The 14,201-nt window shown below is 50.6% G+C and overlaps 1 protein-coding gene across 2 annotated transcripts in view; it reads left to right on the top strand.

The window, feature by feature from the left end:
* UNC13C (unc-13 homolog C) overlaps positions 1 to 14,201 on the top strand; it is a 120,903-nt gene that overhangs the window by 28,154 nt on the left and 78,548 nt on the right. The gene's annotated exons all lie outside the window — the stretch shown is intronic.

The raw sequence follows: 14,201 nt of genomic DNA, 5'->3' as shown, positions 1-14,201 counted from the left end.
CTTTTCAAACTGTGGTGGTGTTCTTTACATGATTGTTTCCTTCCAAAGCTGGTGTGAGCGACCCATGGCAAAGAAGATGGGAGTGTTGGGAGAGGACTGTGGAGAAGAGCCTGGCACTGACAGGGGAGTGGATAAGAGTTTCCGTGAGCCTGCAAAGAGTGTCCTCCAGGAGAGGAGAAGAACCAATTAGTTTGTGTTAACTGTGGATTGGAGGAATGGGGAGGGATGCAAATGGGGAAGGGGAGGAGATCTACTCCCAGGTGGAATGGAATTGAATGCTGAAGGCAGGTGGGGTGTGGCAGAGGTCAGGAGAGGCCTCTTGAGATCCTGCTGGCAGGAGAGAGGGTTGAGTCTGGCAGGGGAGGAGGAGCTGCAGCTGGAGAGGAGGCCTGGGAGGAAGAAGTGAGAGGCAGCCACAGCAGGAATGAAAAGGTGAACATCTTGAAGGCTTTATGTGCTGCTCCCCTCCTCCACACCTTTCACTCTCAAGGTCAAGCACAGCCCCAAATGGAAAGGGGAAGTGATGCCAGCCGCTGCACTGCTGTAGAAGGAGGTTGTGGCCCCTCCCTGAAAGGAACTTTGACTTGTCCTGCAAGTGCTTTCTGAAGGGGCTCTATCCCAGGCTTCTTGGGCCTCAGGAGGGGGTAGTCACCCTAAGAATTGCTCCTAGGTTGGAGCTGCTGCTAGAGAGACTCTGCTTGGCTTGCCCCAGTGAATGTTGGGAAAGTAGATAAACAGGCTCTGGGTGTAGAGGCACGATAGGTCAGTGGCAGCGCTTTGCATGAAGGTCCCAGAGCCGGTATGAGTCCTTCCCATAGCCCAGTTCAGGCTCCCTCTCTATAGCCTTCAAGGGAACTTGTCGCTTTAAAGACGTCCAGGAGATCAACAGCTTAGTCTTCATGGTGAGTCAAAATGGTGCCTCGTAGCTTAGGCCATAGCCAAACAAGCCTGCTTTGTTGAGGATGTGAAAGAAAGCTGTGAAGCAGTGACCCCTGTGTGATGTATGCCATGGTGGTGTATGCTGATGCATTTCCTTCTCCCCCAAAGTGAAGAGCCAATCCTGGCTTTCTTCCACCTCAAGCAGTGCTTCAGAAGAGCCTGCCTGCCCGTCTGCCACAGCCTGTTGGCCTTAGAGGGCAATTTTTTGGCGAGGGGGGAGGGATGGCTAGAAAACATGTGAGGCAGGGCCTGGGGGTTCCAAGTGGTGCAGCTGGTTCAAGAAGGCTGGACTCTCAGAGCCCTCCCTCTGGGTGGAGCCGCTCAGGAGGGAGTTCCTAGGGGTGAGTGGGAGGCTCTGCTGTGGGCATGGGTGCAGCAAGTGATCGGCAGCAAGGGAAAGACTTAGTAGGAGGAAAGGGGCTTCCTGTTTCTTTTGCAGTTCCTTGCCTTTTCTCTAACAAAGCAGGGGGAGCCTTGACTTGTTGAAAGCTTATCTCCCCTTCTCCTAATGTTGGTGGTCTCTAAGGTGTTGCTGGACTTGAATGCAGGTTTCCTTTCCTCCTTTGTTGTCAGGATGGCTGAGTTGATGAGGTGCTACTCCATGTAGACCAGAGGAGTGATGGTCAGGGGAAACCTCCTGAACACACATTTCTGCTGGGGCAGCCCCCTGCTGCCTTTGGGGGCGCTTTTGTCTCTGGGCTGGTCTTTGGAACACCATGGCGCATGAGCCCATAGGCCATGGCTTCTCTGGCTTTCTTCCACATTCTGCTGCTGCTGCTGCTGCTGTGAATGCTGGTTTGTGGGTCATAAGAACTCTGGATTGCTTCCTTTAGGCTGAGATGAGGCTTTCTGGGGGCAACTTCCTTCCTTCTGCTCTGCAGCAGCCTGCCCTGTTAAAGCTGAATCGTGTCCTAGTGGTATTTTCCTGGTGCAGCTGGCTCTGCTTTGGGTTCATAGAGGCATCTAGCTAGGAGCCATGCTGATCCCTGTGGGGGGAGGCACAGCGACACCCGCCCCCCATACCTGGTGCAAGAACGTTCCGGTCCCTTCAAGAGGAGGGATTCTCTGAAGAGTCTGCTTTGGTGCCAGCTGCCTGGGCTGTCGAATGAGCGGGAGGAAGTAGCCGGCTCCTGCCCCAGGACCTGCCTGAGCTTCCTGGCAGAAGCAGCAGAGCCCATCAAGAGGAGCCTTCCTGACACTTGAGCCTTGTGTAAAGAGCAGGACTTCCTTTCCAGCCTTTCAGAATATGACTGTGATGCTCTCTTCTGCCGCTTTTGTGCTCCTCACACACATGTCCATTTTTGCCTTTGGCTCTTTTGCATCTGGATCATTTCAGGGCCCAAATGATATTGATACAGTTGGACCTGATTCCAGGGAAAAGGGCAGTGTAGGTACGCGTTTGGCACCTGGCACTGATGTACTGATGATTTTGTCTCTTTGTCTTTTGCATTAGCACTCTGGCTGCATCGGGGGCGGCGGGGGGAACCAGCGTATTGGTCTGTTGTTTGTATCTGTGTGTGGATGTGTGTGCCTTCTTCTTATGCGTATGTGATTGTGCTCATACCTCCTCCCACCCTCTCAGTTGCTCCAGTGTCACAGCCAAGAGCCCCTCTTTCCTTCGCTCTGTTCTGTCCTGTGATCTGCCTGCCTGAAAGCAGCTGCAGCTGCTTGGGCACTGTGGGGATTTCAGAAAGATACGTGTAAGGCCAAGAAGGGAGTGTATCTTTCAGAGGTGCTGCAGGCAGAGATGTTACTGCAGAAAGTGGGGAGCCCTGCCTTAAACTACCAGAAGGGTCTGGAGACTGTGGAGGAGACTGCTGCTGTGTCTCTGGCTAGTTTCCCATAACTTTATATACCTCTTAGCAGTGAAAAACTGGCAGCCTCCTTTCACTCCGGCACCGAGTGGCTGTGGTGCAGGTTTGGGTCGGTGGTACTGACAGATGGGAGGAATGTCTTTGGCCAGGAGGAAGAGCCTTGTGGCACAGAGTGGTCAGCTGCTCATGACCTGAGTTCGATCCTGGCAGATGCTGGGTTCAGGTAGCCAGCTCAAGGTTGACTCAGCCTTCCATCCTTCCGAGGTGGGTAAAATGAGTATCCAGCTTGCTGGGGGGAGTGTAGATGACTGGGGAAGGCAATGGCAAACCACCCCGTAACAAAAAATCTGCCATGAAAACATAGTGATACGACGTCACCCCAGAGTTGGAGACGACTGGTGCTTGCACAGGGGACTAATTTTTTTTAAGAGCCCTGGGAGGAAGTTCCAGGCAGGAGCACAAAGGGCTGGGGTGGAGAAAAAGGAAGAAAGATAGACCAGGCAGGACGGGAAGGATTAGCAAGGAGAGCAGCAGCCAAGGATGTTTTCCACAGTGAAGTTCTTTTTGGCTGTGTTAGTGTGTGAAGCTGTGGCTTTTCTCTGGGGAGCCTCCCTGCAGCCGTATCCTCTGCAGGATCTTTTGGGGCACCCAGCTTGGCTGGGAGCTGCCTCCGTCTTGTAAAGGGTTATCTGAGAGATGCAAGCAAAACCCTCCTTCCTAGGATCTTCAAAGAGGTTGCTGCCCCCCCAGGAAATGGGGTGAATGCCCTGCTCCCCCCCAAAGGGTCTCTGCCATCAAGTCCCTACCATGGCAGAGTATATTAAGTGAATGGCAGCCATTTCTAAAGGTGGGGGAGGTGGGGAAAGCAGGGCCATAGTCAAGAGTACCATTGGGGTGGGGGAGAAAATGGACCTCAGCAGTGGTGTGACATGGATAGCCCCCCCCCTCCAATGTCTTGGGCAGTACACCCCCCCCCCCAAACAAAATGAGGAGTCGCAGAATACTCAGCCTGCTTTATCCACATAGGATAGCCCCATTTCCTGATTTGCATGTCCTTCTGCGGGGGGGGGGGGGAGGGGTGTCACATTCTTGGCCATAGTATAGTAGGACAAAAGAGACAACCCCTAAGCAACAAGGATCATCTCTAATTCCCTGTTTTGTGAGAATGTTGGGAGCTTCCCCTTCACATATCCCAACAACACCCCCTTTCCAGTGCTTGAACTGAAACTTGTACGGAGGCAGAAAAAATGCCCAGAGCGTCATCCATTTGGCGCCAAGAAGTGTAACAACAGATCCTGAGTTTGTGATATGCTGTTCTGCTTCTGTGTTAAGGAAACAAATGTGTGCTAAAATAGTCAGTTCCCAAAAATATCGAGAAGCTTAAAAATTATTCTCTGCAAAACAATTGTGGCAAGGGCATAAACAGCTCTTGTGTTGCTTCTCCTGATGGAATTGGGTGCAGGGCATCAACTCACGTGCCAGAAATGTGTCTGGGCAGCCTAGTCCTGATATTCCCTCGTAGCTGATCTGACTTTTCTTCCAGGGCAGAGGTGCTCTCCGCACTTTAATTGGGTCTGGCCAAGCAATTCCTCAACCACATTAAGGGTGTCCAAATTTCAGTTATTTGATTTTCACTCTTGGCCAGCTATGCAGTGCTCAATCAATGTCACAGATTTCAGACGTCTAGAACATCTTGCTCCTGTTTTCTCATCTACTGCTCCCCCCTCCCCGAAATTCCCCGCACTCTTGTTCACTTTTTCTCTGTTCTTGGTAATTTCATTGCTCCCCTCTGAAGCCTTCTGGCTGCTCAATATTCTTGATAATTTTGTTGCTCCCCTCTGAAGCCTCTTGGCAGCTCAATATTCCACTGCTGATGGTGGAGTCCAAAAATGTGGGATATATAACATAGCTATATATAACTTAGCAAAGGGAAGCTGCCTGCGGAGAAGCAGATGCGGTGGAGGGCATTTCATCTGTCCTTTGGGGAAAGCAGTTGTGCCCCTGGAGCAATCTGGCCTGCTTTGGGAGGGGCAGTCAGGCAGTGGCCAACATGGCCCAGATTTGCACCTGAGACGAGCCTTGGCTAAGGTAGCATCTAGCATGGCCATCAGCAGAGCTCTTGGAGCTCTTTGGTGATGGTGACAGCCACGGAACAGATTCTCCTTCAAGCACAGAAGAGACCCCTGTTGATGTAGTGGCTGGGACTGTGAACTAGGAACTGGGATACTCGGGTTCAAATTCCCACTCTGCCATGATGCTTGCTGGGTGACCTTGGACAGTCACAAACCTAACCTACATGACAAGGCTGTTGCAAGTGAGGATAAAATGTGGGAGAGGAGGGCCGTGTAGACCAACTTGCAGGTGCTCCTCGTTTCCCGTACCAGCAGGGCCCGATTCATATTCATTCCTGGCACACATGGAGAAGGGGCTTCAGCAGGCAAAGCAGCCCCCAGCCTCTGGCAAGGACTGCACTCCTTTTGGGAAGTGGAGTGTGGCCAGGAGACATGTGCAATTTGGACCACAGCCAGCCACCCTCTCCAGCCTGCACAGAGAAGGGGAAGTGGGAGTGTGCTCAAACCTACTCCCCCCTCTGCTTCTGAGGTCATGTTAGTCCTGGAACCACAATAGCCCCCCTCCCCACCAGCTGTACACGTATGACTCAAGACCCGCATATCTGAAGTACTGTCTCCTCCCATGCCTGCCTGCCCAGGAACTAATGTCACAGGGAGAAACTCTCCTGACTGTCCCACCAATCAAATGGTCTTGTTGGCAGCCTCCTGATCCCAGAACAACCTTCCCAGGAAGGGGCGTCTTGCCTCCTCTCTTTAGAGGAGGTGGCTGAGGGTGGTTTAATTAGGACTGCACTTGATTAAAGCAGTTCTAAACTGGTTTTAAATTTTGGTTTTATGTTTTTATGCAGTCTGTTTAATGTGTTTTATTCATATGGTAAGCTGCTTTAGGAGGGAAGGCTGCATGGTATAGCCCGATTTCATCAGATCTAGGAAGCTAAGCAGAGTCAATACTTGGAAGGGAGACCACCAAGGAAGACTCTGCAGAGGAAGGCCATGGCAAACTGCCTCTGCTGCTCACTTGCTGTGAAAGCCCTCTGCTGGGATCACTATAACTTAGGTGGGAGACCACCAAGGAAGACTCTGCAGAGGAAGGCCATGGCAAACTGCCTCTGCTGCTCACTTGCTGTGAAAACCCTCTGCTGGTGTCACTATAACTCTTAGATGGGAGACCACCAAGGAAGACTCTGCAGAGGAAGGCCATGGCAAACTGCCTTTTCTGCTCAACTGCCTGCTGGGAACACCATAAGTCTGTTGTGAGTTGACAACACTTTACACACATACGTACACACATACACACGTGAGCTGCCTAGAGCTCTGTATGGAAGAAAGGCGGCTATTAAATATTTTAAATAAATAAAGACAGCTATTTAAGGCAGAAGAATATGTGCTTTTATGAGTTGTCACCTTAACAATTCTGCTGCTGCATTTTGTCTCAATATTACAGACATATATTTAACAGTTTCTCTGGATTTATCATTCCTCCCACCAACATTACAAACCTTAGCTGCCCGCCTCGGTGGGGAGAGCGGGATATAAATTGAATAAATAAATAATACTTTTGTTTTGTTTGTATACAAAAGGAATGGTATATTTGGTTTTTTTGACCCCCAAGCACATACTATTTGCTACCAAAATGAGGACCAGGACTCAGTAGTCTCATATTCATCTTCGCATAAGGAGGAGGCGAAATTATCTGATGAAGAGGACCCAGCAGTCACTACTATGCAGGATTGCCTCTTCCCTCAAGAGGTCTTCCACAAGATCCTCCCAAAAGACTTGTGTCTCCTGGAAATTCCTGTTAGCAACCAGGGCACAGAAAGGCCTGACCCAAAGTATCCAAAAGGTTCTGCCAGGAGTTTCCCCTTTGAGGTCCCCTTCCCTGCAGCGGTTGAGAGGGTGGTGTGGTCTGATTGGGAAGCCCCAGCAAAGTCTAATCATCACATTATTTCAATGTTCTGCTCCCTGGTGCCAGATGACCTGAAGGTGGCCAGCCTGTGCTCTAATTCTGCCAGTAGATGGGCAGCCCAGGGATTCTTGTGACAGAAAATTCAGCAGACCCTGCAGAAGGACCTCAAGGCTTCCTCGACAGCCCTAAGGGTGTCCACCACATACTTGCTGTTCACCAGAGCTGCATACCCGTGGGCTTCAGACCTCTCAGCTGCTGGTAGTGACGTACCTAAAGATGACCAGAAAAAGATTGCCTTAACAGCAGCCTTCTTGGCAGATGCCTTCTTGGATGCCATCCACCTGTCTGCCAGGGCTTTGGCCGCAAACATAACCACTAGAAGAAATACATGGCTTTGCAGCTGGATCCATCCCCATGAACGAAGGTGGCCAGGTCCCCTTTACACGCTTTCATCTCTTCAGCGATGGGATGGTTTGGTACCTGGTGGAGGATAAGGATAAAAAGAAAACACTTCCCTCCCTCAGGATGGGATAGCAAACCAAAGAAGCATTCTTCTTCCTTTTGTGAACCACGCCTTCTTCAGGTTTCCAGAAACCCAGGAGAGATGGCACCCCAAGCAGTCAGGGGGCCACCACGTCCCCTCTACCAGAACATCAGGACAGAACCAGAAAGGCCTGAAAAGGAGTTTGTCTGCATGACTATGGATGAACTCTAGAACCCACTCAGATAATACAGAGGATAGACACAGAATCATAGACCTTCAGGTGGAGGTGGTCTTGGTGGCTCCCTCTTGGCCCCGCAAGATCTGATGAGACTGTCAGTGATGGAGGCTCCTGAGCAGAGAGGACTGTCTCTTGCAAGGTCCCTCCTGCACCTGCAGCCTGAGCTACTGAATCTCACAGCCTGGAGGTTGAACAAGTGCCATTCAAGAAGGCAGTTACCCAGACAGGGTCATTGGCATTTTAGTAGCCTCTAGGGAAGGGTCCACCAACAGGGTGTATAATAACACTTGGCAGGTGTTCCAGATTTGGTGCTTGGGTAAAGAGGCTGAGCCCCTTACCGCCAAGACCTGACCTTGCAGGAAGGGTTGGAGAAAGACCTTAGCACCAGTACTCTTAAAAGACAGGTAGCAGCTATATTAGAGGATCCAAGAAGGGGAAGTCTTTGACCCAATATCCCCATGTCAAGAAGGTTCTGAGAGGTCTGCCTTGATCAGTCTCCCCTCCCCCAGCTCATCACTTTCCCACACGGAACTTGAATGTAGTTCTCAGGTCCTAGCTAGATCACCCATGACGACATGCCCCCTTAAAGACCACACATTCAAAACTATCTTCTTGATAGGCATCACCTTCGCTAGGAGGGTGTCAACTTAGTGCTCTTTCAGTGGACAAGGAGCTCGGTGTTTTTCATAATAATGTGGTACTCTGCACAGACCCAGCCTTTGTCCCAAAAGTAAACTCTGCTTTCCATAGGTCAGAGGACCTAATTTTACCTTCCTTTTGTCAAAATCCTCAGCACCCTCAGGAAAAAGAGTGGCACTGTTTGGATGTGAAAAGAGCTTTGAATTTCTGTTTGGCCATAACTAAAGCCTTTTGAAAGAATGACTCTTTGTTTCTTTTAGAAACTTGTCCATGGGGCACAAGGCCTCCACCATTAGCAGGTGGGCTAGAGGATGTATGATTCTGCCCTATAAGTCCGCAGGTCTGGATCTGCCTCCAGAAGTCACAGCACACACCCTCAGAGTGGTGGCAACCTTGGCAGCATGTAGAGCGCTGCCCTCTCTGGAGGCCATTGGCAAGGCTGCCATGTGGAGGTCCCTTCACTCATCCATCCCATTGGGGAGAGACAGTGGCTCAGTGGTAGAGCGTCTGCTTGGGAAGCAGAAGGTCCCAGGTTCAATCCCTGGCATCTCCAAAAAAGGGTCAAGGCAAATAGGCGTGAAAAACCCCAGCTTGAGACCCTGGAGAGCCGCTGCCAGTCTGAGAAGACAATACTCTTTGATGGACCAAAGGTCTGATTCAGTATAAGGCAGCTTCATATGTTCATCCACCAGGCACTGTAGAATTGATAGGCTGTCCTCGGCGGAGGCCACCTTCAGAAGGAGAGTTGAACAGCATTCCATCTCAGTCTAGGAAACCGACTCTCCCTCCTAGGGACAGGCTGCTTTTCTATATCCCACCTCTGGACCACTGGAGAGTGGAAGATTTGTCTCACTTCCCTTGAAGAGTCTTCCTTCTCAGTGGTCTGGAGGTGGGGCAGTTCTCTCCTGCCTGTGGGTGGTTTGTAGGATGGTTCCTGTCATGGTAGGGGCATCCTCTATTTCCCTGGACTTCTGTGAATAGGACCCCCCTTTACTTGGCCTGGTAAGATTCAGAGGAAGTGCCGGACATTTGCATTGGGTATCTTTGCTGGCTTGGCACAGAATGTGATCAGGAGCTCTTGGTGGTTACAGGTCTCAACTCCTGCGAAGGAGTAAAGGAGGGAATTCTGACATGGGGGTGGGGGTTCTGGCAGGGGCTAAAGTTCAGTCCTGGAAGGAGTGGATGCATGAGATGACACTGGGGGGGGGGGGGTTGTGAAGCCAAGCTGGAGTCTTATGGCACCTTAATTCTACTGGGGTTTTCTCCAGCAAAAGCACTGATACAGCTGCATGTCTCTTCTCTCAGGTGCTGGGAGGGCCCTGTCTGTTTTGCTGCTATGTGTAAATATAGCTGCCTGACAGTAATCTGGGGAAGTCCTGAGGAATGTGCAGCTCTTTTGGCTGCAACATTCTTGTCATCTTCCTCGCTTTTAGTTCTCCTGAGTAAATGTCCTGCTTTTGAATTTCAGGGCAAAGCGCCTGAGCCCAGAGCCGAATTCTGAGCCAGTTGTGCATGATGCTTTGAAATGAACCAGATTGACAGTGTGTGTGTGTGTGTGTGTGGGCTGGGGAACACGCTTGGTGTGGGGGGGCAGTGGGCAGTAAGCCAAAAGATATGGGGGGGGGGATAATGTAGACTGGAAAGACAAAAGAAGTGCTGTAGGGAGGGAGGGGCACACAGCAAAATGGGCCGGTCCTGGAGGACAGCTGTCCATCTGGCAATCTGTTGCCTGGAGCTCAGGGAGGGAGGGAAGTGGTCAGCCAGCCAGTCTGTCGCCCAGAAGGCCTTCCTTCCCCAGATCTCAGGGCTGCCCTCCTTTGCAGTGCTGATCCTCTGCAGCTTAAAAATAAAGCCCGTGTTCACTAATGGCCTCTAGCAGAGAAATTGTTTTTCCTTTTGGCAGAAGTGTTCCTATGCCTGATGACCACTAGCACATGTGCAGGCTTCGATTCTTTCAGCTCAGTTGCAGCATTGCAGTGCACAAGCAGAACAAGCAGGTGGTTGTGGAAGTGTCGAGTCCAACAGACAAAGACTGAGGTGCTGGGGGAGGGGGGCAATGCTGTTCCCAGTTCCCAAGCATCCCAGAACACCTCAGAAACATTGGGAGGAGCCTGATCATCTCCACCAGCTCTTTTTTTTGGCGGGGGGGGGCTCTGGCTTAATCTCTGACCCCCACTGTGGTTTGGACTGACAGGTCCTGATCTGGAGAACTGGGGTTGGTTCCTCACTCCTCTTCCCCCCCACATGCACGGTTCTCTCTGAACTCTCTCAGCCCCACCTGCCTCACAAGGTGACTGTTGTGAGGAGAGGAAGGAGATTGTAAGCTGCTTTGAGAGTCCCGAGGATGAGAAAAGTTGGGCATAAAAACCCACTCTTCTTAAAAACTTTCTCCTTGTTTCTAGACTGGGTTTATTAATGTCCCCTTGCAGCCTCTCATCAGTCCCCGCCAAGGATTCATCTTGCCCCCTCTGATGTCTTTGCTGGGAGCCTCCTTTTTCTAAACTAAGCAGGTCAGGTTTTTATCATCTCTGCTTGCAGTTAGTGTAGCAAAATACCAGTCCTGGTCTCTGTTGAGAGGCAGCAAACTTCTGCATGGCAGAGCTCGGAGGCAGCATCAGGGGAGGCCTTTTGCCTGCCAGTCCCAGTGCTTGGAAGAGGACGCCGGCCTGAGTCAGCAGGGCGCGGAAGTTCTTGCAGGGAGTCAGACTGCCCATCACAGTGGCTTCCCCCTGTTTGAGTATCATGGGGCTGTCACATGCTCTCATTATTCATTTCTTTCTTTCTGTAAGTTGTGTAAGTGATCGACACATGTTGATGATATGTGATAGAGCAGAGAACCAAGAGAGTTCACCATGAAGCTCTGCCTCAAGAGAAGGGGGTGAAGCAGTCAGGAGAAGTTTGTTTATTTAGGGTGCTTCTCTGCTGCCTCTGTGGAGCATTGCTGGAGGCAGCTCGCCATTAAAACCAAGTGACAAGATAAGAGAAGCCCTTGTTAGTCTGGTAGCAGCATCCCCTGGGCCTCCCCCAGCCGGGATTATTCTGCAGAAAGCCTCCCCAAGCAGCAGCCGGGCAGCTGCATACATAGAATAATCCCAGCTAATAAAGACGCACACTGGGAATGTAGCCGTAGATGAGAAGAATGAAGTACACATGATTTCACTCTTGTCTCCCCCATATTAGTTTGTAGAATGAGCCTGATGACTTTGGGGATACAGTTTGCCTCTTCAGTCCTAGCGTGAAACTGACCCGCTGTCCCCCTTCTAGTGTCTCAGCCAGCTTGTCAGAGGTTGCTGGATGCCCTGTGCTAATGGCTGCTCTGCTCTGCTACAGAGGAAGTGAACTGATATTTTTGGCTGGTATTAAAGCTGCTTTAATCCTTTGTGGAGAGACTGGTAAGCTATCTCTGTGATGGCATTTTAATACAGACTCAAGCTGCAAGGCCTATGTACACTCTTTCCTGTGATCTTTTACATGGTTGAGTGCACTAATTCGGCAACTTAAAAATGCTCGCTCAGAATGAAAGCAGAAATCATTGACTTCATGATGTCCTCCTGTAGTCAAACAGGCTACACAGCTTCTTCCCAAAGCCCCCACAGCGTAAGGAAGAGCGATGCTTCCGGCCCTCTTTCTCACTTGCCTTTGTAATGTTCTCTGTGGTGAAATGCCTTGTCTCCTAGGTGCTTGGCAATTGGCAGGGCTGGGCTGGGCTGTGTGGTTGGATCAGGTTTTTTCCCCTGAGCTAAGAACGAGCAGCAGGAGGGAGGAAAGGACTCCATAGCCTTCCAAACGCAGCTCTTAATGGGTCTTGCTAGAGACAGTGGGATGGGCCAGTCCCCTCCTCCACCTTCTGCAAGCAGGGAACATAGGGGAGCTGAAGGTCCTGATCCCTTCCGTGGGAAACCTTTGCATTGATCAGGTGGTGGCGGCGGCCTCTACTGGGAGAGAAAAAGGAAGAGCCCTCCAGGGGAGTTGGGAACCCCAAGGAGAGCAAGGCATAAACAAGGCCTGCAGGCCGGAGCAGGCCTCTTCTGCCACATCATCACATAGCTAAATCTGAGTTGCTCTGTGCAGAAGGGACATGATGCTGCCTAGGAGGTCCCTAATTTGCTGCAGTCACCTCATTTCAAGGGAAAGCGGTGCTGAAGTTGTCAGAAGTGTTTAGATTTGTTAGGCACTGATCAGCTTCCTGGGACGAGCTGTGAACACGTAGGAAAGAACCAAAAGGGAACCAGGCTGGTGGGACTTGAGAATGAGCATGCTGGGGGCAGTAAAGGAGAGCCATGAGAGGAAACCCAAGAGCAGAGGGAGGAGGTGGCAATGAGGCACTGGTGCCAATATGCTAATACCATGTGGAATGGGTGCCAACAGGCTCATGCTTAGAAGCCTCTGACCCTCTGGAGTGCCTGGTGCTCAATTTAGACATAGTAGGTGTTTTAGAAACCTGGCAGGACGTGGGAACATAAATGGAATACTGTTATGCCTGGATAGAAACCAGAAGGGATCTGTTGGGACAGCATTGTGGGCATAGACTCAGACAAGCAAGAAAACATCAGCAGGAGAATCTCTATGGGTGGCAAAGCCAGACCCTAAGAATTACTCATACTTTTGCCCCCTCCCCCCATCAGACCTTGAGATGGGAAACATTGGGTGGCTTCAACTCCCTGTGAGGTTTTGCCAAGTAACACTCAGATAGGCTTTGGCTATAAGGCATAGGTGAAGCTTTATGGATATGTTACAAGTGCAGACTCTCTCTCACAGATGCCTTGCCAGAAGTGAAGCTAAGAATTGCAGACATCATTAAGAAGTCCAGAAAAGTGAGGGCTCCCCCCCCCCCCCGCAGCACACAGCAGTTCAAAAGGAACACATCTCCTTATCTCTTGAGGGGTCATCTCCAGATGGTGGCATGGAAGCAGGGCTCCCCCATGTTCCAAGGCACTACCAACCTCTCCACTGTGAGAGACAAGATCACCTTGTACAAGCACAGCGTGACCTCTTAACGTACCACAGCAAGACAGTAACAGCTCCGTGTAAGGGAGGAAGGCTTGGCAGGAGACAGTACATGGATCCTGACACTGGACTTATGTTGACTAGGCTTGAGTCACATGAACACACATGAAGCTGCCTTGTATAAGTCATGCTGTACAAAGGAGGTTTCTAAATATCATAAATGACTGTCTATTGGAGCAGTTGGTCATGCAGCTGACTGGACGTGTCGTGACTCTGGACTTGTTTTTCAGAGGGGCTGGAGATCTTGTATGACCTGTAGAGTTACTGCACTGATTGGGAACAGCAACTACAATGCTGTTAAGTTCCGCTTTAATGTCACTGGAAATTTGACCACAAAGTCCAAAGTATTCATTTCAAAAGGAGGAACTTTGCAAAAATGCAGGGAATAGTCCGAAGGAAACGGAAAGGGAGACTTGAGAGAGACAGATCCCTCCGTGATGCCTGGAAAGGACTCAAAACTACTCTAATTGAGGCCCAGAGAAAATGTACACCTCAAGTCAGGTGAAGCGGCACCAAGTCTTGCTAAAGCGTTAAGACAAACTTCTGCAAAAATATGAGCGAGAAACCTGAGGAGGCAATGAGGCTGTGGGGTGGCAAAGAAATTAAAGGATTAAGGAAGACAGAGGGAATGAGTTCCAGTTTGGTGTAGTGGTGAAGTGCATGGACTCCTATCTGGGAGAACCAGGTTTGATTCCCCACTCCTCCACTTACAGCTGCTGGAATGGCCTTGGGTTAGCCGTAGCTCTCGCAGAGTTGTCCTTGAAAGAGCAGCTGCTGTGAGAGCTCTCTCAGCCCCACCCACTTCACAGGGTGTCTGTTGTGGGGTGGGGGAGAAGATATAGGAGATTGTAAGCTGCTCTGAGTCTGATTCAGGGAGAAGGGCGGGGTATAAATCTGGAGTCTTCTTCCTTGATTCCATTCTCACTGTAGAAATTGCGGGGCCTGTACCCACGCCAGAACTGCTATTTTGGGGAGGGTATCTGCAGAACTGAGTCAAACTGAAGTAATGAGAGGTAATGAGAGAGGAAGTTCTAGGACTACTTGGCAAACTGAAACGCTGTCAGTTCAGTGAGTGGACATCAATGTGGCAAATGAACATGTA

This window comes from Heteronotia binoei, chromosome 19, assembly GCF_032191835.1.
Source record: "Heteronotia binoei isolate CCM8104 ecotype False Entrance Well chromosome 19, APGP_CSIRO_Hbin_v1, whole genome shotgun sequence".
Classification (NCBI taxonomy): domain Eukaryota; kingdom Metazoa; phylum Chordata; class Lepidosauria; order Squamata; family Gekkonidae; genus Heteronotia; species Heteronotia binoei.
The sequence above is the reverse complement of the archived record's forward strand: the minus strand, read 5'-3'. Positions and strand labels throughout refer to the sequence as shown.